At 38.1% G+C, this 26,919-nt stretch overlaps 1 long non-coding RNA gene across 1 annotated transcript; it reads right to left on the reverse strand.

The window, feature by feature from the left end:
- Positions 1 to 4,840: 4,840 nt before the first annotated feature.
- LOC121973457 lies at positions 4,841 to 7,146 on the reverse strand. The gene is made up of 5 exons (XR_006109619.1): positions 6,767 to 7,146; positions 6,552 to 6,696; positions 6,386 to 6,467; positions 6,119 to 6,181; positions 4,841 to 5,047 (listed from the first exon to the last, which is right to left on the reverse strand). It is a non-coding gene; the product is annotated as an uncharacterized LOC121973457 (long non-coding RNA).
- Positions 7,147 to 26,919: the final 19,773 nt, after the last annotated feature.

Consider the following 26,919-nt stretch of genomic DNA (forward strand, 5'->3'; position numbering starts at 1 on the left):
TAAAGTAAGACCTTGACTAATTCTTGGTCCAGGGAGGACAGGAACTAATTACTACTCTTTAATTATAATTATGCTAACACTTGTCTTGCAGGTTTATTGGACTAACATTGTTTTACAGGACAAAAGAGGGAAATTGCCTTTGCGTGAATAGTATCCGAAGGCGCCGTCCATGGCTATGGAAGGCGCCTTCACACTGTTTATAGAAGGCGCCTTCCATGGCCATGGAAGGCGCCTTTCGTAGGATAAACTTGGGTGTCATCGCGGATAAGAGCTGAGTCGTTCGGGATAGAGTTTGACCAGTTGAAGGCGCCTTCCACGCCTATGGAAGGCGCCTTCCACAACCTATATAAGGCAGGCTCGACCAAGCAACCAAGGACAACACATATACAAGCTACTACGCATCCATTTGAGGCTCCGACTGCTCCGGGCTCCTGCTCCGACTCTGCTACAAAGCTGCTACGTCCAACGACTGCTCCGAGGACTTCCGATCATGATAGACAGACTGACTCTGACACGAGCACTTTCACATCAATTCCTAAAGTGTCGGTAACAAGATTTCTAGTTGTAATTAAATTTTGCAAACAGAAAGTGTAGTCTATTACATTTCTTTGAACTTTCTCTGTACTTGATTCCCTCTTCCAGAGGTACCAGAAGGGGTTTTTAGTGGATTACCCATCGATAGATCTGTGAGACCTGGGTCTTGGAGTAGGAGTCGCCGAAGGCTCTGAACCAAGTAAAATCACTCGTGTTTTCCTGTGTTGTTCACCCTTTTAATCTCCACTGCGCATACTCATGATTTCAAAACCAAAAAAATATGAGTTTTTGAAAACCATGTGATTCACCCCCTCCCCTCACGTGCGTAATCGATCCAACAAGTAGTATTAAAGCAGGTTCTGCTCTAAATTGGTGCAACCACCAATCAAGTCGGGGGAATCGTTTTTAGATTTCTTTGTTTTTTACATTCTGTTTGAATTGGTAAAACTTTACCTGTTCATATAATATTTTCGTTCGGTTTTAATTTGAGATTGGCGTAATACTTCTCAAATTTTTCTATATTTTTAAATATATCTCAAACACTATTAATCCAAGACCAAGTCTTAGTACCCCGTTTTAGTTTTTTTTCTACAGCTGTGAAATGGCACAACCTAAAGGGTACAGTACCATTCGTCCTCCCCTATTCAATGGTGACGACTTCCAATACTAGAAGAAGCAGATGGAGGTGTACCTAAAAACAAACTACGACCAATGGTTCAGCAACGTCAAAGGGTACAAGGCTCCAATCGACCACAACACCGAATTCCAATGGACCCAGAAAATTGGAATCCAGAAATGAAGAAAAAAACACAAATTGACTTCAAAGTCCTCAACACAATCGAGTGTGGCTAACAAAAGAAGAGTTGAACCGCGTCAGCAAACACAAAAACGCAATGGAACTTTGGGGCAAGCTCATAGAACTGCACGAGCGAACCAACAATGCAAAGGTAACAAAAAGATATTTATTTTTAAATAAATTATTTAATGTCAAAATGCAGGAAAATGAGACTGCCAGTCAACTGCACGCGAGGATAAAGGGCATCCTCAATGGACTCCACACAATCGACCACCAATTAGAAAACCGGGATCTGATAAGGTATATCTTAAACACATTTCCTCGAAATGCACTATGGGTATCCATCGTGGATGCCTATAGGATTTCGAGGAACTTGTCAAAGTTAAAACTAGATAAATTATTCTGTGAACTAGAACTACACGAGCAGACTAACGCCAAATCCGAGAAAGGTCTTGCTCTTATTGCAGGGTCATCAAAAGACAAGTCCAAATTCAAGCCGGAACCTAATGTCAAGTCTAACCTAGACTCAGATGATGATGAACACCTGATGAACTTGGTAAGAAAAATGTTCACCAGGAGAAAAAAGGACTTCACTGGTGCAAAAGATCAACTCCACCTCCAACTCTAACAACAAAAATGTAACCTACTTTGGATGCAACAAGAAGGGGCACTACAAGACCAACTGCCCGAATCTAAAGAAGAAGGAGGCCCTCATAGGAACGTGGGATGAATCATCCGGAGATGAATCAGATGGCAGAGAACCGAAACACTCCAACTACCTCACGCTGATGGCTTACGAAACAGAATCAGAGAACGGATCAAAAGACGAGTTCGAACCCGAATTAAGCCACGAGTCCGTATTCGTTTCCGAAGGTTCCGATGAGGTATACTTTGGATTAAGCAGAAAGTTCTTTAAAGTTATTGCATGCTTGAATAAAAAGTTAACTATATCTGAGGATAAAATAAACGAACTAACAAAAGAAAATGATAAACTTAATGAACAATTAAAATTGAGTGCAATGATTGAACCAATTCAAGCTAAAATCCCAACTTAAGTTGCAAAACTTGAGGAAGATAATTCCAGATTAAAAAATGAAATAGTTAAGCTAAAGGGATTACTTGAAAAATTCACAACTAGATCCAAATACCTTGACATGACATGATACTTGGATCACAAAGAGCTGTGTACAACAAGTCCGGACTCGGATATAAACTCAGCTCAACCAACAAATTCTTTATATCTTTAGTTAACCAAAATAAAAAATTAAAGTAAAGCTTGGGTTCCGATATAGGCCTGTTCAACCGGTCGGTTAACCGGTTTATCGGTTCCGGTTAATTCCGGTTTACCATGATTTATTTAAAACCGGTTAACCGACCGGTATCTTACCGGTTCTACCGGTTAAGGTTGAATCGGTTCTAACCAGTAGAACCGGTTCCGGTCGGTTAACCGGTTCCAACCGAGAACCAATAAAGGCTATTGGGCTATTGGGCTTGGGTAAGTGTACTTAGTGAAAATCCTTGTTTCAAACACCACTTTATTTACACCAGTCTCCTCCCTCTGAAATTCCTGATGCTTTCTTCAATCGTATTATATACTTTTAGATTTTTTTTTTTTTATGCTTCAGTCGTCATCATTGGCATACATTGTTGAAGTGGGCAAAGATTCTCTTCAAATTAGTCCAATCTCTTTTATAGTGGCGAGAAAAAGGCTACATTTCCTATAATATGAAATCAAACTTAGCAATAAATAAATCCTCATTTCCGTTTATACTTGCTACACTGAGTCAAATCTTTGATGCATGAATCAAAAGTTAGATCGTGTCGTTTCTTTTCCCTAAAAATCATATGAAATTGTTGTTCTTATTTCCACTAGCAAAAGGAAAACTTAGACTAGTTTGTCTACCTTTTTGAAAATCATAATTTGACTTGTTCTCCTCGTTGCCTGCTGTTGTGAACTGGAGACATGAACTAAATGCGGCTTCATAGGCATTTAGAGATATTGCTGATGTTTAGATTTACACATGCAAATTTAAATTATTATTATCACTGTATAGTTGAAATCATATAATTAGATAATATCAATTGTGTGATTAATGTTGAAAACAATGTTTACTGTTGTTATCTCATACTGAGTAAAAAACGTAATGTTGATTGGCATCCATGTTGACACATAGTAGTGTGTCTGATGACTAAGGCTGAGACTATGGACAACATTGCACATAGTTTAGTTCATGGTTCGCTAAGTAATCCTCACGAGTATTCCAGTTTTACCGGTTTACCGGTTAAACCGGTAAAAAAAAAAATCCAAAATCGGGAACCAACCGGTAAATCGGTTAAAACTGGTTAACCGGAACCGGTTAAAACCGGTTAACCGGTTAACCAGTAAACCAGAACCGGTTAAAACCGGTTAACCGGTAAACCGGAACCGGTAAGCTACCGGTTCCGGTTCGATTTTCGGTTTGCCAGTTTTTTTTTGCACAGCCCTAGTTCCGAAAACATGTTTAACCACGCAAATAGGACTCAATCAATATTATATACCTAAAGATAAAATTTATTATATAAATCAAAAGACTCTCCCTTAAACTCTAAAGTTAAATCTTCAAAAATAAATAAAAACAAAAGAAAATCCCTAAGTTATTTAAACCTAACTTAAATAAAAATAATATAAACAAAAACTATAACCAAGTATACTACAACTATAAAATTAATCGACATAAACTCAAAACTTAACCCAAAAGATTCAATAATTCAGGGGGAGACTCTAAATTAGTTGGCACCTCCAAAATAATAATTTACCCGGTAAGGTAATTAGGACTAGCTAAAATAGGGATAACAATTTAACTTGACAAAAGTACTGGTGAAATTTTGGATGATAGTAGGTTAGAAAAACTATATCTATGCATGTCTAGGAAGATATGGCTTCGACCTGGTGCATTTGGCTTAGTGGAACTAATTGAAGCTACCCCATACGAATCCTAACCAGTTAGACCAAGGTTTTATACTAAGTTCAGTGGATAGGACTATTTAGAAAACCTTGAAGGTATAGTTACTCTAATGATGTCCAAGTGACTCATCATATCCCAGAAGATTATATAAAAAATGTCTGTTTGTTAAACCTAAAGCTAAATCTGAATCTAACACAAAGTTAAACCAAACTCATAAATTAAACCTAACTCATCTCATAAAATTATAGGATTCCCTGATTGAAAACATAGATCGGGTAAGATGACTAAGGAATTAAAATTTTAAATTAAAATTAAAAATTAAAAATTAACTTAAACTTAAAAAAAAAATAAAAATCTATGTCACGCCCCAAGGATAAGGTTGTCCAATCAAAAATCGGGCAGCACCTCCCCTGTAACAGTAACAGTTGGAACCAGTATACATCAACACTCAACATAAGAAAATAATCATCAGCCCACACAGCTGGAAGTAAACACAACCACACAGTTTATAAACAGCCCACACGGTTGGAAGTAAACATAACGAAAATCACAAAAAAAAAAAATATGAATGTAAGACCAACAAAGTCATTAATCAAAATACCTGCAACCACCAGACTAGACTCCAAACCCACATCAACTTATTAGAAAACAAATACGCAAAATCAATATACCACCCAAACAGTAATAAAATTGAAAGGAAAACTGTCCTTGAATGTGTAGTGGGACTGGCAGCTAGGACTCTCCGAGCATCCTTGATTCATCTACCTACTACCTGGCGAAAGAAAAACCAGTTTATGGGGTGATGAGTGTTGGGACTCAGCGGGTAAGGGAAATATAGTGCATGAGCATAATATACTATACAAATAGAGAGTGAGCATATGATATACAGTCTCATAAGAGGAATAGCATATACTAAAATAAAATCATAATATATGCTCATACCTGAAACCATATCCTAGGCTAGGTAATAGAAGATCAGGAGTAATACCGATCGACTACTGAACTGTTTATCATTACGAAGGTATCATGTGAGGTAAAGACATTCTATCAATAAGTAAACAGGAGTCGAACAACATGCGATCAATACATATATAGCTCAACAAGTATAAATGTATCACATGGCACAACGAACAACTGTAAATATAAGAAAGCAACAGCATAGGCAGGTATAACAATAATAAAAACGTATGCACTGATGGTCACTCCCGTCCACCCCTATGCTCCATGACCCATATATGGTCGAGAGGTTGGGTTAGTGACATACTGTATAACACTCCAGCTACTACTCTCTCGAGTGGCCGAGTGGACAGTTGCATAGTAGCTAACTAGCTACATCTGCGACGGGGGTCCCTACTGCTTGCAACTCCAGCTTTCTCTACTCATGAGTGAGCGAGTGGGGGCATGACAGGACAAGCGGCATCTGCTCCAGCTACCACTCTCTCGAGTGGCCGAGCGTGCGGCCCTGGTGAACGACTCTCTCGATCGCAAGAGAGAATTTATCGTTAACATGCATGCAATGATATGATGCACAAAATACAATAGTCATCATATACATATAAACAAGAATCAGGTATGTTACATGAAGCCAGCATGCTCAATACGGTGCATAAATAAACAATAATCAAAGCATACAAGGTTGGTATATAATATCTGCTAAATATCATAGATGGTATCAAGAGACTATATGGATATAGAAATGAATATCTCAAAGGTTTGAGTGGAAGTATCAAGCACAGGAAATATTACGAGTGGAGTCAAGGTAAAGCAGTCTTTATCTAAAAAAAAAATAGCTCATGCACCAAGTTTCAAAGAACTAAATAGAGTCAAAGTAAGAAGTACCCACCTCAAAATGAAGATCGTATCCAAAATAAATCTCACATCGAGACACACATCTCGAATAAAAATCCTGTAACAACATGCATAATTTAACTAAGTACATATACAACATTTAGCTAAATTCAATCCCAAACTATTTAAGGAAAACTCTAGCTAACGATCATTAACTAATCCATAAATAATTGTTTAACTCCTTTAATCACATCGGTCAATCAAAGTAGAGTTAGCTCGATCACATTAGGTTAGGTTAACCATAAACCATTTCCAAACTTACCTGAATCTAGAGCCTTACGGTTGATTCACAGTTGAGGATGGTTACTGCCAGAAAACCTGTGGCCTAAGCTACCACGAAGCCACTGCCACAACAATCACTCCTAGTTAGCATAACATTCCATAATGAAATAAAATCGATGCTAAATCTAATGCCAAGCATTTCTTACCCAAAACCAAAGACCCCTTATCCTACTACCAGAGACAACTGCTGGAAGATATAGCTGCCAAAGACTTTGCAGCTGAAAATTGTGGTCGGAGTTGTGAGTCACTCTCAAATGGTGATGCTCGGATCCACAGTAGAGACATTGATCTCTAACACAAACACCCCAATTAGCAGTAAGAATAACCAAACCCTTACCTTGAGCTAGGGTTAGCCGATTACCTCTTCCTCTTCTTCTCCCACCAAGCCTAGGTCAGGCGACTGTAGAGATTGGCGATGTGAGGCAAGGATAAACCAAGAGCATCGAGAGAGGAAGGCTCGACACTAGACGGTGGTCGGCTGAGTAGGTGACAGTGGAGAGATCTCGATCGGCGGTGGATCAGGAGCTAGGGCAGAGGAAGAGGCGGTCGACGCTAGGGCAGAGGAAGAGGGCTTGGGTTGAGGAAGATGATGAGATGGTCGGCGTCGGGAGAGGAGATCGGGAGGAAGAAGGCGGCGGTGGCTCGGCGTCGCGTGAGGGAGAGGCGGCGTCGGGTTGGGAGACGAAGGGAAAGGCTCGGCGCGAGGATGGCTAGGGCACGGAGGTGAGAAATGAAGGAAAAGAGAAAAGGAATAAAAATTATTTAAAGAAATTCAATATTTCCTCGTTTAAATGGGGTGGTTTAAACAAGCTTTCCCTTTGTCCAATAATTGATCCCCTTAAACTCATCATACGAGTTTCGAAAAATTCCTAAAAATTCTAAAAATTCCATTAAGGTTATTCGAGAATAACCTTATTATTTTATTATTATTTGGGTGCTGTATTTTACAATCTAACTTAAAAATTTAACTTAAAATTTAAAAAAAAATTAAAAATAAAAATTTAGCTTCAACTTAAAAAAAAATTAGTAATCTAACTTAAAATTTTAAAAAAATAAAAAATAAAAAATAATTAACTTAAACTTTAAAAAAATAAAAAATAAATAACTTAAACTTAAAAAAATAAAAATCTATCTTAAAATAAAAATAAAAATTTAACTTAAACTTAAAATAAAAATAAAAAAAACTAACTTAAAATTTTAACTTAAAATTAAAAAAAAATAACTTAAACTTAAAAAAAAATAAAAATCTAACTAAAAATTTAACTTAAAATTTAACTTTAACTTAAACTTAAAAAAAAATAAAAAACTAACTTAAAAATTTAACTTAAAATTTAAAAAATATATATAAATAAAAATTTAACTTAAACTTAAAAAATTAAAATTTTAATTTGAAAACTTAAAAACAAAAAATCTCCAGAAGGTGCCTCCGAAACCATCGGAGGCAATGATATGCGTAGATTGTATACACTTGTTTAGCATGTTTTGACGCACATTCATGTATTTTGCACATGTTTTATCTATGCATTTCCATACTTCTAGCTTTACTTTTAGCATATTTACTCTTTTTGTTTGGAGATCTGCTTTTGTGTATTTTCTGTACGCAAGAGTTGTATTTGGAGAAGAATCTATGATCGAGGTCAAATCTGCAAGCTAACGAAAGGAGGAAGACACCACCTTGGAGTGTCACATGGCCATGTCTAGGTGAGTGACCTAGGCCGTGTGGTGATGCTCACCCATGCAGTATTGGCAGAGTAGGGCAATGTCCAAGCCGTGCGGTGATGATCACCCATGTAGTTGCTGCAGAAAAGGAGAAGGTCACGGTCGTGTGTGCATCACACGGTCATGCCAATTTGCAAGCCTTCCAGAGCCAAAGCAGTACATGGCCGTGCAATTTTCCTAAAAGCCAAACAAGCCCTGGCCGTGTCCCAGACACAGTCGTGCATGAGTTCTAGAACTAGAGGCAGCACGGGCCGTGTAGATCTACACGGCCGTGCAAGGTTGGCAGTGGCAGGATATGTCACGGTCGTGTGCATCACACAGTCGTGTGAGATGGGTAGTGAAAAGAATGACCTAGGTCGTGTCTCACACACGGGCGGGTCTCGAGGTCGTGTGGCGCCCAAAATCTCTGCTCTATATAAGGGTTTCTTTCATCATTTAAAGGGGGAGTTCTCACTTTTGGGAGATAACAAGATTTGGGTGATTCCTCACCTTCTTGGAGGGATTTTCCGATGATCTAAGGGCATATCTTCAACGAATCGACTCTGAGATCGAGGATTGGATCCGAAGACCTTTCTTCATCGTAGATAAGCTTTTCTTCCCCTTCTCTTCTTGGGTTTTGGGATCAAGATGCTTATGATCTTCTTGTCTTTGGATTTCTTTTCTTGTTCTATGGATTAGATCTCCTTGTTCTAGGATGGAGGGAGTATTTGTAATATGATTTGATGTAAACTCTTATGGATTTGTCAATTTCCTATTTCTATGATTTTGTCTTGTTTGTATCCATTTGATCTTGTGTGGATTGTTGTGATTGGACTTAATTACCATACTTGATTAAATGTTTGAGTATCTTGTGGATCTTGTAGAGGTAATTCCTCATTCGATTATCCGAGGGATGTACGTAACAGACAAGCCCGTGTAAGGACGATTGAGGGATAATCTTGAAGGTGAAATAAGGTCATTCAACGGGGTAGGATAGATTGTATGCATTAATCTTTTATATCTTGATATGGGTTGAGAAGTAATGAATTTCTATGTTGATTATCCGAGGGATGCACGTGACAAGCAAGCCCGTGTAAGGACATCATAGGAATCATTCCTAATTGATCACATTTAGATATAGATTTTAGTCCTAAGTCGGTTGTCTATTGCAAGAGAAAATCGGCAACCTTCTACAAATGATGGACAATTGAGGAATAAGATTTAGTAGATCATTTACATTGAATAACATTACAAAGAAACCAAAACTCCTAGAACATCCTTTTATCATAGCTCTTATTCTTGTTTCTATGCTTCTACTTCTATGCTTTACTTTTCATAGTTGCATTTAGTTTTATAAATCAATTAATTAGTTGTTTAGCTAATTCGTGTCGAAATATCTTTAGTGGTTATAACCAGTCCCTGTGGATACGATATCTTTCTTTATTACTAACGATGTATCCGTACACTTACGGAACATTAACAGGCACCCCCAGAGAGGCGAGAAAAATCCCGCCTAACTGTGGAAGGCACCTTCAGCCGTTTGAAGGTGCCCTCCATAAGGTATGGAAGGCGCCTTCCAGCCCAGATTTCTCAACATTTTCATCCTCAAAATCTCAAAAATGTCTCCTAGGTATACCTTACCTCAATATATATCTTCAATACTTAGTTTATATGCATTTTCTTATCTCTTTATGCTTATATGTGTATAAAATTAGGAAAAGACGATATGTTCGCCCTAGGCCTAGCAATACTGAGCAGCTTAGGGTGTCCTTTTTACAGCATACATATGTTCTATTGAAATCTAGGTATTTGAATAGGACCTTTTTTACCCAGTATTGCACTCCTATCACACAGGTCATTGAGCATTACCAATTAGATAAATTGGTTTACTGCAGTTATGCAGTAAATCTCGATTTATGTGCTCAATTCTATAACAACATAGAAAAGATAGATGACCTGACCTACTCCATCAAAGTTTGTGGAAAGGATTTTCACTTTTTCCTCACCTTATTATACAATAGTTTAGGACTTAGGATGTCAGTATTCCCATTTTTGTGTTACCCTAGTAGGGATCTACCATTTGGCGAGCCTTACTCCCATATTACATTTGATACTATATATATATATATATATTGGGGGAGGAGAGACTACCTATAGTGACTGACTTTAGGTCACTCTCTCTCAGGGTACAGGACTATATTCTATATCGAGTCCTGACTACCTGCATTTTACCGATCACATCTCGCGACGTTGTAATGATGCGACCCTCCCACTCCTTTTTGTATGCTCGTTGTCAGCATCTAGATATAGACATTGCACTACAAGTGTTTCATAATGTCATACATGCATCCAGTCTCATCACTAGGCGTCGGGTTCATATGCCCTATTATCGCATCTTGACATACATATTCTCGACCATAGGAGTAGATATGATCCAGGGTACGTCTAGCTCCCTTAGTGCATATGACGAATTTGGTCAGTGTTAGCTGGCCCTAGTGCATATAGACATCACTGCTCAAGGGGTTCTAGCCTAGAGAGGTGAGCCGCAGCCAGCCATACTAATCGAGATCGAGGATGACTTTCTACCTATTCCAGCCGAGGGAGAGGAGTGGCCAAAGTTTACGACTGAGGAGATATTTGGGTATCCTCCAACTTCGAACCAGCCCTCGACATCGACCAAGCCCTCGACTTCTATATCCGTCGAGGATCGACTCACTCGACTTGAGGAGTCCTTTGCGCAGTTTTGGCAGTTAGTCTAGGATGGATTCAGTACACTCCGGGGAGAGGTGGTCACTAGATTTACTTCTCTACGAGACGACATAACCACCATATTTGAACAGATTCTTCAGGTTCTGCGTGCTCCTGAGCGACGCCTACCACCACCTGCTGACGATGATCAAACCTAATCGTGTTACATACATTATTATGCATTGTATATGACTTAACTTACTATTTTCAATTAGTTTTTTTTGTGTATGATTGTTAAAATTAGGAATGTGTTTCATAGACTAGGATCATCATTTTCAAAATTTCCAAATTCTAGGGCAAAATTCTTTATTTTTCTCAAAATTTTCTTATTTTTAGAATTTTCAAAATTAATTTTAGCCTTAGTCTAGATCAAATCCTTAGAAAGTATGTCCCTGTAGATCTAGGACATGAGCATTTCACCAACACATTAGGGCTACTTTGTTTATAATTGTCAAACTTAGAAAAGGGTGACATGCATAGGCATATTGCCTAGACTTAAGATGCTTATATCAGTACATCAGCATAAGTCAGAGTGTTAAATACCAAATATATAGCAATCAGGTTAAGTAATCCAGGTTAGTCAAACACTAATTGGATAAAATGACTTAACCTGACTAACCAAGTGAACACTGCTATCTTCTAATAGTTAGTTAGTAACTAACAGTTAAACAGTTAAGGACAATTCATAGTTGGTTAAATTATTTTAGAGTAATCTCAGGTTCAGGGGGAGGATAAATAAGTCAACAAAATTTTATTTTACTCTTTCAAAAATCATTTTTAAAATTATTACATATTTTGAAAAATTGTTTTGAAAAATATTTAATTTTTCCAAACTACTTTAAAAATAATTTTAAATGTTGTAGCACTCAGTATTTTAACATTTTGTTTTAAAAGCTTTTAAAGTTTTTTTTTAGAAAACTTGGCATTTTCAAAATTCTTAATGGAAACCCTTAAAGTTTCTAAAGTTAGTAGATTTTAGAAGTACTTTTCAACTTTATTAGTCTTGTGAAAATACTAATATACAATGTTTTTAAAATTTGTTTTAAAAAATGGTTTTTAAAAAAAATCTGCTTTACAAAATGTCTTGAAAACACTTTGAAAAAGTTTTTGAAAAGGTTCTTTTCAAAATTATTTTTTTTTAACTTTGGAATTTTTAATAAGTTGTTTTCTTTATCATTTTGAAATGCTAAGTGGTTTCAAAACTATCTTTGAATATATTTTGTAAAATATATTCTTTGAGAAGTGTTTATGGTTATACATTGTTTTCTCCCTCAAGTAATCATAAAAACTATTTATTGTACAAATTTCCTTTTTTTTACTTTTCTTAGCACATCTTTTGCTTAAATATATATTCCTATTTTTTTTTATGAATGTCAAAGGGGAGTGTTAAGGGGTTAAGTTGATTAAGTTAGCAAACTTTAAAACGAATTAAATCTGAATAACTTAAACCACATTCTTTGTCTATTTTTTTGTGTATTTTTTTCCTAACTTAACTCAGGTTGTCATTGCATCAAAAAGCATCAAAAAAGGAGAGATTGTTGGTAAAATTTTGGACTAACGGTCTAACTCAGGTTTTGATGAATGACAAGTAAGTTAAGTTAGGTTTTGTTGTGATCTAACCACTTGATTAAGTGTGCAGGAAATCCAGCTAGGTCAACGGGTCGACCGGATTGCTGGTATGAAATCCAGCTAGGTCAACGGGTCGACCAGATAGTTGGTACAAAATCTAGCTAGGTCGACGGGTCGACCAGATAGCTGGTACGAAGTCCAGATAGGTCAACAGGCTGACCGAATATCTGGCAAGAAGTCCAGCTAGGTCAACGGGGTGATCGGATAGCTGGCATGAAGTCCAGACAGGCCGACGAGCTGATTGGATGACTGCAAACTGGTAAATTAAGGTAAGTCACTAGAGAAGAGTGACCAAGTGAGGACGTGTCTTAGTTGGTGGGGCAGTAGGTGTTGATCTAGTTTAGGTCCATTTGGGATCCCTAAACTAAGACCTTGATTAGTTCCTAGTCCAGGGATGACAGGAACTAATTACTACTCTTTAATTATAATTATGCTAACACTTGTCTTGCAGGTTTATTGGACTAACATTATTTTGTAGGACAAAAGAGGGAAATTACCTTTGGGTGAACAGTGCCCGAAGGTGCCTTCCATGGTTATAAAAGGCGCCTTCGTACTGTTCATAGAAGTGTCTTCCATGGGATAAACTTGGATGTCATCGCGGATAAGAGCCGAGCCGTTCGGGATAGAGTTTGACCAGTTGAAGGCGCCTTCCTTTCCTATGGAAGGCGCCTTCCACAGCCTATATAAGGTAGGCTTAACCAAGCAACCAAGGATAACACATATACGAGCTACTACGCGTCCATTTGAGACTTCGACTGCTCCAGACACCTGCTACGACTATGCTACAAAGTTGCTGCGTCCGACGACTACTCCGAGGACTTCCAATCATGATAGGCAGACCGACTCCGACACGAGTGCTTTTACATCAATTCCTAAAGTGTCGATAGCAAGATTTCTAATTGTAATTAAATTTTGTAAATAGAAAGTGTAGTCTGTTACATTTCTACAAACTTTCTCTCTACTCAATTCCCTCTTCCGGAGGTACTGGAAGAGGTTTTTAGTGGATTATCTATCGATAGGTCTGCGGGACCTGGGTCTTGGAGTAGGAGTCGCCGAAGGCTCCGAACCAAATAAAATCACTCATGTTTTCCTGTGCTGTTCGCCCTTTTAATTTTCGCTGCGTATACTCGTGATTTCAAAACCAAAAAAATATGAGTTTTTGAAAACCACATGATTCCCCCCCCCCCCCCCCCCCCGCCCTCCCCTTACTCTCACGTGCATAATTGATCCAACAGTAAGAACTACAAAGACACGTTTCACAACCGCCTTTTTGACTTTAAAGCAGTTTCATGTACAACAAGCAAATGTGAGAAAGATGTTTGCATCTGAAAAGTGGCCAAATAGTCGATTTCCTAAAGAGACTGTAGGAAAACATGTAGCAGAAGTGATATTGATGTCTTCTTTTTAGAGAAATATGGTTTTTGTATTAAAAGTTGGTGGTCCATTAGTGAAAGTATTACGGTTGGTAGACAACGAAAAAAGATCTCCTATAGGTTATATTTATGAGTCAATGGACAGGACCAAAGAAGCTATCGCTGCGTCATTTAACAATAATGTATATGATAGATGTACTAGAGAGGGGTGAATAGCGCTCGTGGCTATCGCGTTCGTCTAAAACAATCTCAGAGTAAAACACAGCGGAATAAAAATAGGAAAGAAAGAAAGAAAATAAAGCAATCGCCAATACGCTTCTTTTACTTAGTTCGGAGCCTGTGACGACTCCTTCTCCAAATCCCACGATCATTGATCGCTTTCGTTGGATAATCACTATAAGCTCGAGAAATCTTTACAAAAGATGGCAAGTACAAGTTTGAAATTAAAAACAAAGTTTACCGACAACAAAGGATTAGCAGTTGTTCGTCAATTGTCAGAGCAACATTGAAGTGGCGCACAAGAGAGAAAAAGTCATTTAGTATTAGTTCTTGAAGCGTTGGTTGAGGTCCCTTTTATAGTCGAGTCAAACTTGATCCAAATCTATTGATCTCGAGATCACTGTTTGACTCGATGCTGATTGGTACAAACTCGACCAATCAGGTGTTCGGTCGACCGAACCTTCTACACCTGCCCAGCTTCTTGTCTAGATTCTGTCGCTTCGGATAGAGCCTTCGTTCGGTCGACCAATCTCTCTGTTTGGTCAACCGATCCAAATTTTCTCGCTAGCTTATTTGGTCCAATCAACCCGGTCTGATCGAGTCAGAGCCTATCCACAGTTCGGTCAACTGAACCTAAGGTTTGGTCGACCAATTCCTTGGTCGAACCTGATCAACTCGCTGGAAATCTGATCCTTTTGCTTGGGGGTTCGGTCAACCGATCCAGAGGTTTGGTAGACCGATCAAGGTCGAAACTTCAACCTGTAAAATGTTAGTTTCTTGCAAAATAGAGTTTAGAAAATAGTAGATAACATGTGAAGTAAAATCAGTTTTGATAGTCTTCGGACTATCCGATTCTTTTATCTTTCGAATTTTCCCGGAAACCCTAGATTGAACCGACGCCTACTGTTCCCTCAACGGGGAACACGTCCTCACCTATTCCTCTTAGGAGAAGTTACTTTTTCCAGACCGGTCCTCCAAATCGTCTGGACTTTTGTTCAGCATCCGAGACTTTAGGTCTTCATGCTAAACGTCCGCTCCACGACCCGTCCAGACTTTCACTTGGTCCGCGACCACCAAAATTTTTACCTAGAGTCCCTGACTCTAGGATTTTGCCCAAAGTGCTCAACCTGCTAAGACTTCGCCTAGTCCCCCACACCAGAACTTCGTTGTCTAACCGTAGCTAAGACTTTCCATAACCTGGGATTACCTCCCCCTATGATTTTCCACCTACCTAGAATTCACTAGGACTTTTACCTAAGAACACTTAGGACTTTCCTGCAAGCTTATTCACACTTGTTAGATCATAAGACATCTTAACGTTGAGCCATTTGCCATAATCAAAATACAAATTTGATCGTTTGGTGCTTCCTACACAAACAATCTCCCCCTTTTTTATTATGACAACGTAGTTCAAAGTTAAGTAAAGTATAATAAAAATTAATGTAATATAAGGAATTAGAGCATTAGCATAACAACTTGACACATTAAAAAAAACTCTTATGCTCCCCTTAATAAAAAGTTATATGTTTAACTTAACTTTAATATTTCTCTCCCCCTTTGACATACATAAAAAAATAATACTAAGTTAGAGAGAAAATTAATTTGTAAAGATAGTTAAAAAAAAATCTAACTTCTAGTCTCTTTTAAAATTTTAAATTTAGGCTCCCCCTGAATTCATTACTTTAAACAGTTTTAACTTGAAAATTTTACTTAGCTTTGAAAAGGATTTAAAACACTTAGTTAAGTACTTAGCTTTAAAAAGATTTTGGTAAGAAAAACTCAAATAAGTACTTAGCTTTAAAAACTTAGGTAAGTACTTAGTTACAGATTAAAAAAAAAAAAAGCTTTGTTAAGTACTTATATGAAAATATTCAAAACAACCTTAGCCAAAAAAATATTTAAACTTACTTTTTTAAAAATGATTTAAACTTTATTTTCAAAAATATTTAAACATTTAAAAACTTAACTTCCTTTTTCAAAAATACTTTTAAAAAAATTAACTTTTAAATTAAAAAAAAATACTTTAACTTAAAGAGATATTTAATTTTGATATTTTGAAAAATATTAACTAATTAAAAAAATATTTGAGAAAAAAAAAATAACAAAAAAAATTGTTTAACTTAACTCCTTTCACTTTCCCTTTCCCTTAATTAATGCCTTAAAAAAATTTTAAGTAAATTATCTAAGTTTAAGGGTCTTAGAGTCCAAGCATGAAAAAAATAAAATAAAAGTAATTATCTATTTTCTTGATTTTCCATCTCACTCTTTCTAAGTTATCAAACATGTTTAGTTTATGAGTTTGTGTGAGATGGAGTTACTTTTAATTTTGAAGTTGATTTTAATCTATAGAATTGAAAATCTTTATCTAGACCTTTTTAGGTATTGGATTATCAACCACTTCTAGACAAAGTCTTTTAAAGAAATTAAATATTTAATTTTTTTTCCTAAAAATTCTAGGTCTAACTGGTCAAGTGTAGATCAAGCCTAAGTCCTTATCTAAACATTTTAAATTAAGCAATTAGTAATCATGACTGATATTTATTAATTAATTAATTAATTAATTATATGCATGTTCATAGTAATTATGCATTGATCAAACAAGTCAAGCACTTATTAGTTAATTTTAAGTTACAAGTTTAAGTTAACCTTTTAAGTTGAGTTTAAGTTATTAATTTATGGTTTATTGATTAGTTCCATAATTAAAAGGCACCTGATTATAGCTTGGTTTGTAAAGTTTAAGTTTCACCTTAGACTTATAACCCAAGTCTAGATTTTGTGAATTGCTTAAGTTATTAATAATCTTTTCTAATTTATCAATTTTATCTTTTAATTTTTTATTTTAATTTTCTAATTTTATAAAAGTTAATTTCTTATTTTTATTAAATAATTTTGAGTTATTCTTATTTAGATTTGAATCAACTTTATTCATTGTATTATTAGCATGCATATCTAATTTTCAAGAAAAATCTAAACTAGAGCAATCAGGATTAGTTAGGGTACCGGCATGTGTTGCAAAAATTGAATTTCATATAATGTAAATTTACTGACTTTGATTTCTCCCCATGGGTTTTTGGATCTTCTTTTTGGGCATTGACTTTTGTAGTGACCCATCCGTTTGCACTTGAAGCATTCAACGTGCTCCTTCCCTTTCCGGACTCCTAGAATCGATTTCTACTTCTCCTCTAGTTGTGTCGTCTGAATCTTACAAGTAGGGCACTGGTTTTTGTGGTGTTGTCTCTCCCTACACTTAAAATAAGTTATGTGAAATTTAAAATTTGAATTTACAATTTTACCTCACTACAACAAAAACCCTCATAGACATCGGTTTTCCACCGGTGCCTATTTCATTTTCGACCGATGTCTATGAAGCTGATGTTAAAAGTCTGTCATTTTAGATATCGGGTTAAAACCGGTGTAGTATCACTTAACGACACCGGTCTTCGAATCGGTTATTAACCGGTGTAGTATCACTTAACGACACCGTTTCATCAACGGTGTAAAACCAATGTAATATTGTATGTTAATAACATAAATGACCGATGTAATATTATTTAACAACACCGGTGGAAAACCGATGTAATATGTATATTTTTTAACAATTTAATTTCCAAACAATGAAAAACCGACAATAATAAAAAAAATACACAAATATTCATAAATTATACAAATATTCTTCATTCAACAATATCCATAAAATACACAAATATTCACAAATTATATAAATAATCTTCTTACAACAGTATCCATAAAATACCCAAACATTCTTTTTACATCAAAAGCTAGCTAATAGATATTAACATCAAGGTAGAACATTCTTTTAACAACACATCAAGGTAGAACCGCACTTCAAATGTAATCTAGCATGCATTCAGCCCACTCGAACCGCACTTCATCAATTTCAACTATGGAGTACTTGAGATTTGTAAATTGTAAAAACACATAAATAATATATTAGTAGGCATCATACAACAACTTACTAGGCATAATACAACAACTTACTAGGCATGATAATGGTTGAACAAAGAAATATGACTACACAACAAATCCAGTGAAGCATAGAAGAGCAAAGCTACCTCTGATGAAGCTTATAATTGCAGGGAGCAGTGTTGTCATTTTTAGTCAACTTCTATAAAATCTTCTACCATTGTTGAATGTATGTTTGTAGGACATAAACAATGTTTGTAGGTTCAAGCCGAAATAAATAAATGCTTAGGACATATTTGAAGGAAAACATCAAATAGCAAAAGATGAGATTATACTATGTATAGCCAGCCGTGGTTATATTTCTTCAAATTTATTAACATATAAAGCAGTGGTATTCAAATTGTTCACACATGCTATTAGTCTGCCAAGAACATCATCAAATTTTAGTAATTCTTTTGCAACTTTAACAGAAGCATCAATTGCTTTAGAACTCAGTTGTATTTTTCCTTCTCATGAATACATCAAGTAAATTAGTTGTGTTTTAGAACTGTGGGAAACAACACCCAAGGTGAGACATGCATAAGACTTACAGAAAAGACATACTGTGGTTGCAGAGCAATCATCTAGTAGAAATCAATTCACTAACAATTATTGAATTGAATCAGAGATGTAAACCAAAGACACGCAGGTCACTCTAGAATAATCATTAACAGTGGTTGAACTGAAGAAAAGATGTAAACCAGAGAGACGGGAAAAAAATGATTTCTTTATTTATTAAACTTTTGATGAATACCCAAAATCACAGTGAAAACACTTCTTTAAATATCACAGAAATATATTGTATCTGTTCTCACTTATAATTTGTTTCACAAGGCTAATCAAGCATCATAACAGGTATCAATAAACTAGCACAGATGTAATTTTCAATCAATCTTTATTTAAAAAGATAGATTTTTTTTATCTATGTGCACTGCCTGTGATCTAATAATCTAAAACCCAAACGTGTGATTTTCTCAGATTACTTGATGAAATTGAATCTAAATCTGTCATATGAGATCAAATAAACTAATAAAAACCTTTGCAGCATCTATATGCTTGCATGTTCTGCATGACCTGACAGGATTGTTTAGCATAAAAAGAACAAACATGACTATGAAAGGCATGCTATCATCAGCATATAAATAGACTATTTAATGAAGCAGTGAAAAAAAGAATCAAGATGACTATAAAATGTTGATACAGTCTGACCTGGATGTTGTTTTGCTGTTAACACTGATTTAAGTTTGTATCAGATATTTAACTCAGATTGATTACTAATCTAGGTTGACTTGGTTGACCTGATTGAAAAAGTCCTAACTGGGATGTTAGGCGTTTGGAAAGTCCTGGTGAGTGAAGCCAGGCAGATTGGAAATCCTGGTGAGTGAAGCCAGATGAAAACCCTAGTGAGTGAAGCTAGGTGCAAGTCCTGGTGAGTGAAGCCAGGCAAGGGAAAATCCAGATGGATCAAGGGTGATCGGACATCTGGTGTTGAAAAGTCCAAGAAGGAAACTTGGCATGCGAAGTCAGAGAGGGCTCGGTAGCTCGTTCTCTGGACCTGATGGAGTCGGAGAGGGCACGGTAGCTCGTTCTCCGGATTAGGTCAGAGAGGGACCTAAGTGGACATTCCATGGCACATTGGATCGGTCGGTAGATCGATATGCATGGATCGGTCGGCGGACCGATCCAAGTTCCATGGATCGGTCGATGACCGATCGATGACACTCGAGCACAGCGAGTGAAATCGATCGGTGCGGATCGAAAAACACTCGAGGAGGTCGATCGGCCGTGAGACCGATCGGAGAAGAGCCCGAAGAAAGGGGTGGATCGGTGCGTGGACCGATCCACACTCAATCTGATCGGTCCCTACGACCGATCAGGACGATCGCTGATCGATTGGGAACAGTTGGATCGATCGGTGACCGATCCACACAGCCTTATCAATGATTCCTTCACTGCTTTTGATATACCTCATTCATTTATGTGATATAATCCTCTGTGCTGTTAGCTTTTGAATTTGTAGGTTAACAGGTATCATTCCAAGCCTAATTTCAAATTAAGGTCATAAGAGGAATGCGACAAATGGTCTTTCTGCTGGCTTCAGCGGCGCATGGTGCATTTCAGGCATCAACGGATACTGCTGCGATCTGCTTGACTCCTGGGGATTGGTTCGAGCTCAGAAGACGCCAGTGATGACTGTGATATCATTGGTGTGAGTTCAGAGAACCAGGTAAGGAGGAAGAGGGATTGGCTGCAGCGCTGATTTGCGCAGTTTTTGAGCTGATCGGTGACAGCAGAGATCAGGTTTGAGAAGCAGTAAAAACAGCGAGAGGAGAGAATAGAACAACAACAAGAAAGCTTGAAAGAAGTGTTTGTGCGGTTGTGCGAAGTTCTAGCGCTCTCGGGTGAACTGCGATCTCTGTTCTGCTACTGATCCTCGCGTGGTTGTAAGCATTTTTATTCTCCTTTGCCACCGAGCTTCTGTAAGTCTCGTGCTTTAACTTAGATATTTCTTGAGACGTTGTGGGGAGGTTACTCCACCGAGAAGGAGGATTTGTAGCCGGAAATTATCCGGGGTGCGATCTACCGAAGATCAAGGAGTCGTCCACCTTACGGACACGCCGAGGAGTAGGGGCAAGTTATCCCCGAACCTCGTAAATCCTAGTGTTAGTGTGCTTGTGTTTTTCTTTCCTTTAGTTGTCTAATTCCGCTGTGCTAACAATTATCTGTGTAGAAGTTTTGTTTAAGTTTTTAAAGGGCTATTCACCCCCCTCTAGCCATCTAAGATCCCAACAAGTGGTATCAGAGCGAGGGGCTCTTTGATTCGGATTAACACCCAAAAGAGCAAACAAGGATGGCTATGAAGGAAGGCTTTAGCACAAATCGACCACCCTACTTCGAAGGAGAAGATTTTCAATATTGGAAGGGCCGCATGGAGTATTACCTCAAGACCGACATTGCCATGTGGTTCTCAGTCAAGGAAGGTTTCACACCACCAAAGGATGAAGAAGGTAAGGAACTCGATTCGTCAAGGTGGTCTACTGAACAACTCCGCAAAGCACAAGCCGATGCCAAGGCTATGGTTACCTTGCAATGTGGAATCGCCAAGGACCAACTCGTCAAGGTAGGTCCGTTCTCGAGTGCCAAAGACCTATGGAACAAACTCATCGAGCTCCAAGAGGGAACTCGAGATTCTCGGATTGCCAAGAGGGACCTATTCTTGAATCAACTCCAAAATCTAACCATGAAGGACAATGAAACGGTAAGTGAACTTCATGGGAGATTCAAGGAGATCATCAACGGTCTACACTCTGTGGACGAACGAGTGGAGAATCGCGATCTAGTAAGGTACGCTCTTAAATCTTTTCCTAGGAATGCCTTGTGGTCATCTATGGTAGATGCCTACAAGGTATCCAAGGATCTTTCCATTGTTAAACTAGATGAATTTTTCTGTGAGATGGAACTTCATGAGCTTGCTAACAAAGGTCAAAAAGAGAAGGGTATTGCTTTATTTGCAGGACCAAAGAGCAAGGAGGGAAGAAGGAAGAAGGAAAAGAAGAAGGAAAAGGAGATTTCCTCATCCACCTCTTCCTCCGAATCCGATGATGAAAGTGGATCATCATCAAGTGAGATGGCGAACTTCGTAAGAAGGATTATGAGAAGAAGCCGAAGATACAAAGGAAAAGGTAAAACTAATGATCAAAATTTTGATAAATCTAATGTTATATGTTATGAGTGTAGCAAGAAAGGACACATTTGGAGCGAGTGTCCGAAATTAAAGAGGAAGGAGGAACGAGCCAAAAAGAAGGAGGAAAGAGCCAAGAAGAAGAAGGCTCTCAAGGCCACTTGGGATGAGTCCTCATCAAGCTCATCGGAGGAAGAAGAGAAGATGGAAAAGAGCACACGACAATTAGCACTCATGGCAAGGGAGGTTTCGGACTCCGGAAGTGAGGGAGATTCGAGCGACGCTTCAACCGCGGCTTCATCATCGTCGGATGATGAAGAGGTAACCTCTTCTCATATAGAAAAGTGTTATAAGACTATCACTCACTTATCTACATTGCTTAAAAAGTCAAAAACAGAAAATAAATTGTTAAAAGAAGAAGTAAAAACCTTAAGGACCCTTAGGGAAGATGAGGTCGATGACCTACATCTAGAAGTCCTTGAGGATGAGAACAAGGCGTTAAAGGGTGAGGTTGAGAAACTCAAGAAAATGCTTGAGAAATTCTCAACTAGCTCTAAGACTCTAGACATGATTCTAAATGCCCAAAGGGCAGTCTACAACAAGGCCGGGCTAGGGTATCAACCCAAGGAGTCGAGTTTCATTTCTCTAATGTCTAGAACTCAAAATAGTAAATCACATGTTTCTAGGGCTCATGGAACTAGGAAAGGTATGACCAAGGCATGGGTTCCTAGGTCTTTCATTGTAGAAGCATTAGGTCCCAAGATTTGGGTACCTAAAACCTCTATCTTCCGTGTCTTGTAGGCATTGGTCGAGGGGGAGCATCTATCAACTTGGTTTGTTGATAGTGGATGCTCCAAGCACATGACCGGGGACAGATCACTGTTTACAACCATTCAAAACAAAAGTAGAGGTAATGTGTCTTTTGGTAATAATGGTAGCCTTAAGGTTGTAGGAGTTGGAGACATTCATATATCCGAATGTCTCCATATCAAGAATGTCCTTCTAGTCAAGGGGATGACTTTTAATCTCCTAAGTGTCAGTCAATTGTGTGATACGGGTTACACAATTGAATTTCATTCAAGTCAATGTTTGGTTAAACACATTGACACACTTGACACGGTACTAGTAGGCACAAGGGTTGATAATATTTATCAAGTATCGTTTAAAAGTGCTACTAATACTTTGATTAAGTGTTTCATGTCGAAAGAAGAAGAGTCTTGGCTATGGCATAGAAGGTTGGCACATGTAAACATGAAGAACATCCGGAAGTTGGCCAACCAAGGATTAATGTGAGACTTACCCAGCATCAAGTACCACAAGACCAAACTATGTGATGCATGTCAAAAGGGTAAGCAAACAAAAGGTGTTCATAAAGGTAAAAGCATAGTACATCTACGCTTTAGATTTATTGCACATGGACCTATTTGATTGCAGTAGTGTAATATCATTGAATGGAAGTAGATATTGCTTGGTAATCGTTGATGATTTTACTAGATACACATGGACTTTCTTCTTGAAACATAAGGACCAAACTATAGATATTTTTATTTCTTTTTGTAGAAGAACTGAAAATGAAAAATCGACAACAATTAAAACCATTAGAAGTGATCATGGTGGGGAATTTCAAAATCATAGGTTTTTAGAGTTTTGTCAAGAAAAGGGATATAGGCATGAGTTCTCTACTCCAAGGACCCCACAGCAAAATGGGGTTGTGGAGAGAAAGAACCGAGTCCTACAAGAGGTTGCACGAAGCATGCTCAATGAGTACTCACTACCGAGCTACTTATGGGCTGAAGCTGTAAATACAGCTTGCTATGTGCAAAATCGAGTTTTAATACATAGGTTTTTAGGAAAGACTCCCCATGAACTTTGGTTTGGGAAACCGCCTACAATTAAACATCTTAGGGTGTTTGGTTGTAAGGTGTTTATTTTGAACACCAAGGATCATCTTGGGAAGTTCACGGCTAAGGCTGATCAAGGGATACTGGTCGGGTACTTTCTTACCAGCAAAGCCTATCGAGTCTACAACAATAGGACTAAATTGATTGAAGAGTCCTCTGATGTAGCTTTTGAAGAAATCCCTAACTTAAATGATCAACGAAGGGATGTAGGAGAAGTTCAATTTGAACTTAGAAATCTAAGTTTGAATGATCAAAATGAAGAACGAGTCGAAGTTGACTCTGATGTTGATGAGCAAAGGCAACAAAGAACTCAATCTGATCCTTTGCCTGATATTGAGTCCTTGCCTGTGCCGAGTGAGACCACTCATGAGGCACCGCCAACACCAAGGCAGTCTAGGTTAGCCACTAGTCATCCCCAAGATCAAATTGTGGGAGACATCCAACAAGGGGTTAGGACTAGGTCATTCTTTAGAAATGAATCTAATGAAGTCGCATTGATTTCAGAGATTGAACCAAAAATAGTTGATGAGGCATTGCACGATCCTGATTGGATCTTAGCTATGCAAGATGAGTTAGGTCAATTTGAAAGGAGCCAAGTGTGGGACTTAGTTCCTAGACCTAAGAAGACCACCATTATTGGAACTAAATGGGTCTTCAAAAATAAGTTAAATCAAAAGGGAGAAGTTGTAAGAAACAAGGCAAGACTTGTAGCCAAGGGCTATAGTCAAGTCGAAGGTCTCGATTATGATGAGACTTATGCTCCCGTGGCCCGATTAGAGTCCATTCGTTTGATGCTAGCTTTTGCTGCACATAGAGGTTTCAAGCTCTATCAAATGGACGTTAAATCGGCTTTCTTAAACGGTCTCATCAAAGAAGAGGTCTATGTTGAGCAACCACCGGGGTTTGTGAGTACCGAAGCTCCAAACCACGTATACAAGCTCAAGAAAGCTCTTTATGGGCTTAAACAAGCACCTCGAGCTTGGTACGAAAGGCTGTCAACCTATTTACTAGAGAAGGGATTTGTAAGAGGTCAAATAGACCCAACACTATTTCTACGTAGAGATGGTGAAAACGTTTTTGTAGCCCAAGTATATGTCGATGACACAATTTGTGGCTCAAATAACAAGGGCTATTTGAATGAATTCATTTCTCACATGGAAAGTGAGTTTGAGATGAGTCTAGTAGGAGAGTTGACATTCTTCCTCGGACTTGAAATCAAACAAACTCGAGATGGAATTTATGTCCATCAGACAAAATACACTCAAGAGATGCTTAGAAAATTCAATATGAGTGACTCTAAGGAAGTGTCCACTCCAATGGCGACAAACACTCGCCTTGACAATGATGAGAGTGGAAAACCAATTGATCTAACGCAATATAGAAGCATGATTGGTAGTCTTCTATATCTCACAGCTAGTCGATCGGACATACTCTTTGCTGTGGGTATGTGCGCTAGGTATCAAGTCTGTGCCAAGGAATCTCACTTGATTGCAGTTAAGAGAATTCTGAGATACCTTAAAGGCACAATTAGAGTAGGTCTTTGGTACCCACGTACTGAGTCTTTTGACTTGATAGGTTATACCGACTCCGATTATGCTGGGTGCAAGTTGGATCGGAAAAGTACTAGTGGGGGCTGCCAATTTTTAGGTTCATCTTTAGTTAGTTGGTCGAGTCGGAAGCAACATTGTGTTGCTCTCTCCACGACCGAGGCCGAATATATTGCCATGGGAGAGAGTGTATCACAGTTGTTGTGGATGATACATACCCTAGAGGATTATGGACTTTCTTATAAGGGTGTACAAGTGCTATGTGACAACATTAGCACGATCAACCTAACTAAAAATCCAGTTCATCATTTGAGGACCAAACACATTGAAGTGCGTCATCACTTCATAAGAGATCACGTAGCTAGGGGAGACATTGCACTCACATATGTTGAGTCAAAGTCAAATATAGTTGATATTTTCACCAAACCCCTTCCGGAGAATGAATTTAGTCATTTAAGGAGGGAGTTGGGAATGTGTTTGGCTCCTTAGGTCCTTAGGACTTCATCATGATCAATAAGAACAAATTAAAATGACAAGAGAAATTGGGAATGATTTTGGGCAACTTGGGAACATCTCACACAAACTATAAGGTTTAACAAAATATTTTTGTTTGCTAGAAATGGGGTGAGATGCTAGGATCAACCAAATTATTCAAAATGTATCATGCATCCCTTGAATAATTAGGTTGAAGAGATATAGATTGAGTATGGGGAAGACCTTTACACAATTCATGTGTAATTGGTTCCTAGATCTTACTCATATATTCCAACCAAGGAATCTTGGTTGGACCTATGTCTAGGAATTCTCTAACCTTGTTGTGTTGATTGATACCTTTGCTTGATACCTTCCTGTTTGAATTTAGGACAAGTTGGTAAAATAAAAAAAAAATATTTTGACAAACTTGGAACTACTCATAACAAGGAGATATTTTGAACCGATAGCCTGGGTACTTGTTTCACTATAAATCATAGTTTCAACAAACAAGCAAACAAAGTAAACTTATTCAGCACATCTGTTATGATGTGTCTGAAGAAGTCTCGAGCCCTAATAATTCCAAACCATTAGAGCTCATCATTAGAAAATATTCATTGGTATCACTGAATCTGTTCTCTGGATCCTAGGTCTCTGAAGTTTAAACCAAAATTTCAGAGCTTTTGATAAGATTTTCGAGGTGAAATCGCAACGAGACATTGATCGGTCCAGGACCGATCAGATGATATCTGATCGGTCTCACGACCGATCCAGGAATTGCTTCCTCCGATCGGTCCAGGGACCGATCAGAGCTCGATCGGTCTCCACGACCGATCAAGAGGATATGGCACGAGGCTCACCGATCGGTCTCAGCGACCGATCCGACCGATCGGGGCGTTCACGATCGGTCGATTCTCTGATCGGACAGCCGTCCGATCTCCTGATCTTCTGACCCTCTTTTTAACTTCTCCCCATCCCTCACTCTCTCATTTCACGCCGAAACCCTAGCCGAACCCCTCTTCAGTCCCGACTCTTCTCTTCATCCTCTCTGAAAACCTCAAATGGCACCCAGGTAACTCTCCTTCTTCCCGAGATTTGTTCATTCTTAGCATTTTAGCTTCTTTTCATAGTTTCTCTATGTGTGTTGTCTCGGTTCTCTCTGTGTGGCTCCCGTGGACTCCCATTTGCCCCGACCGTGTCCAAATCTTTATCTATTTAGGAAGAAAGCAGCCGGTGAGGGTTCTTCTAAGTCCCCAGCTGAGAAATCCAAGTCCCATGCACCC

This window comes from Zingiber officinale, chromosome 4A (assembly GCF_018446385.1).
Source record: "Zingiber officinale cultivar Zhangliang chromosome 4A, Zo_v1.1, whole genome shotgun sequence".
Classification (NCBI taxonomy): domain Eukaryota; kingdom Viridiplantae; phylum Streptophyta; class Magnoliopsida; order Zingiberales; family Zingiberaceae; genus Zingiber; species Zingiber officinale.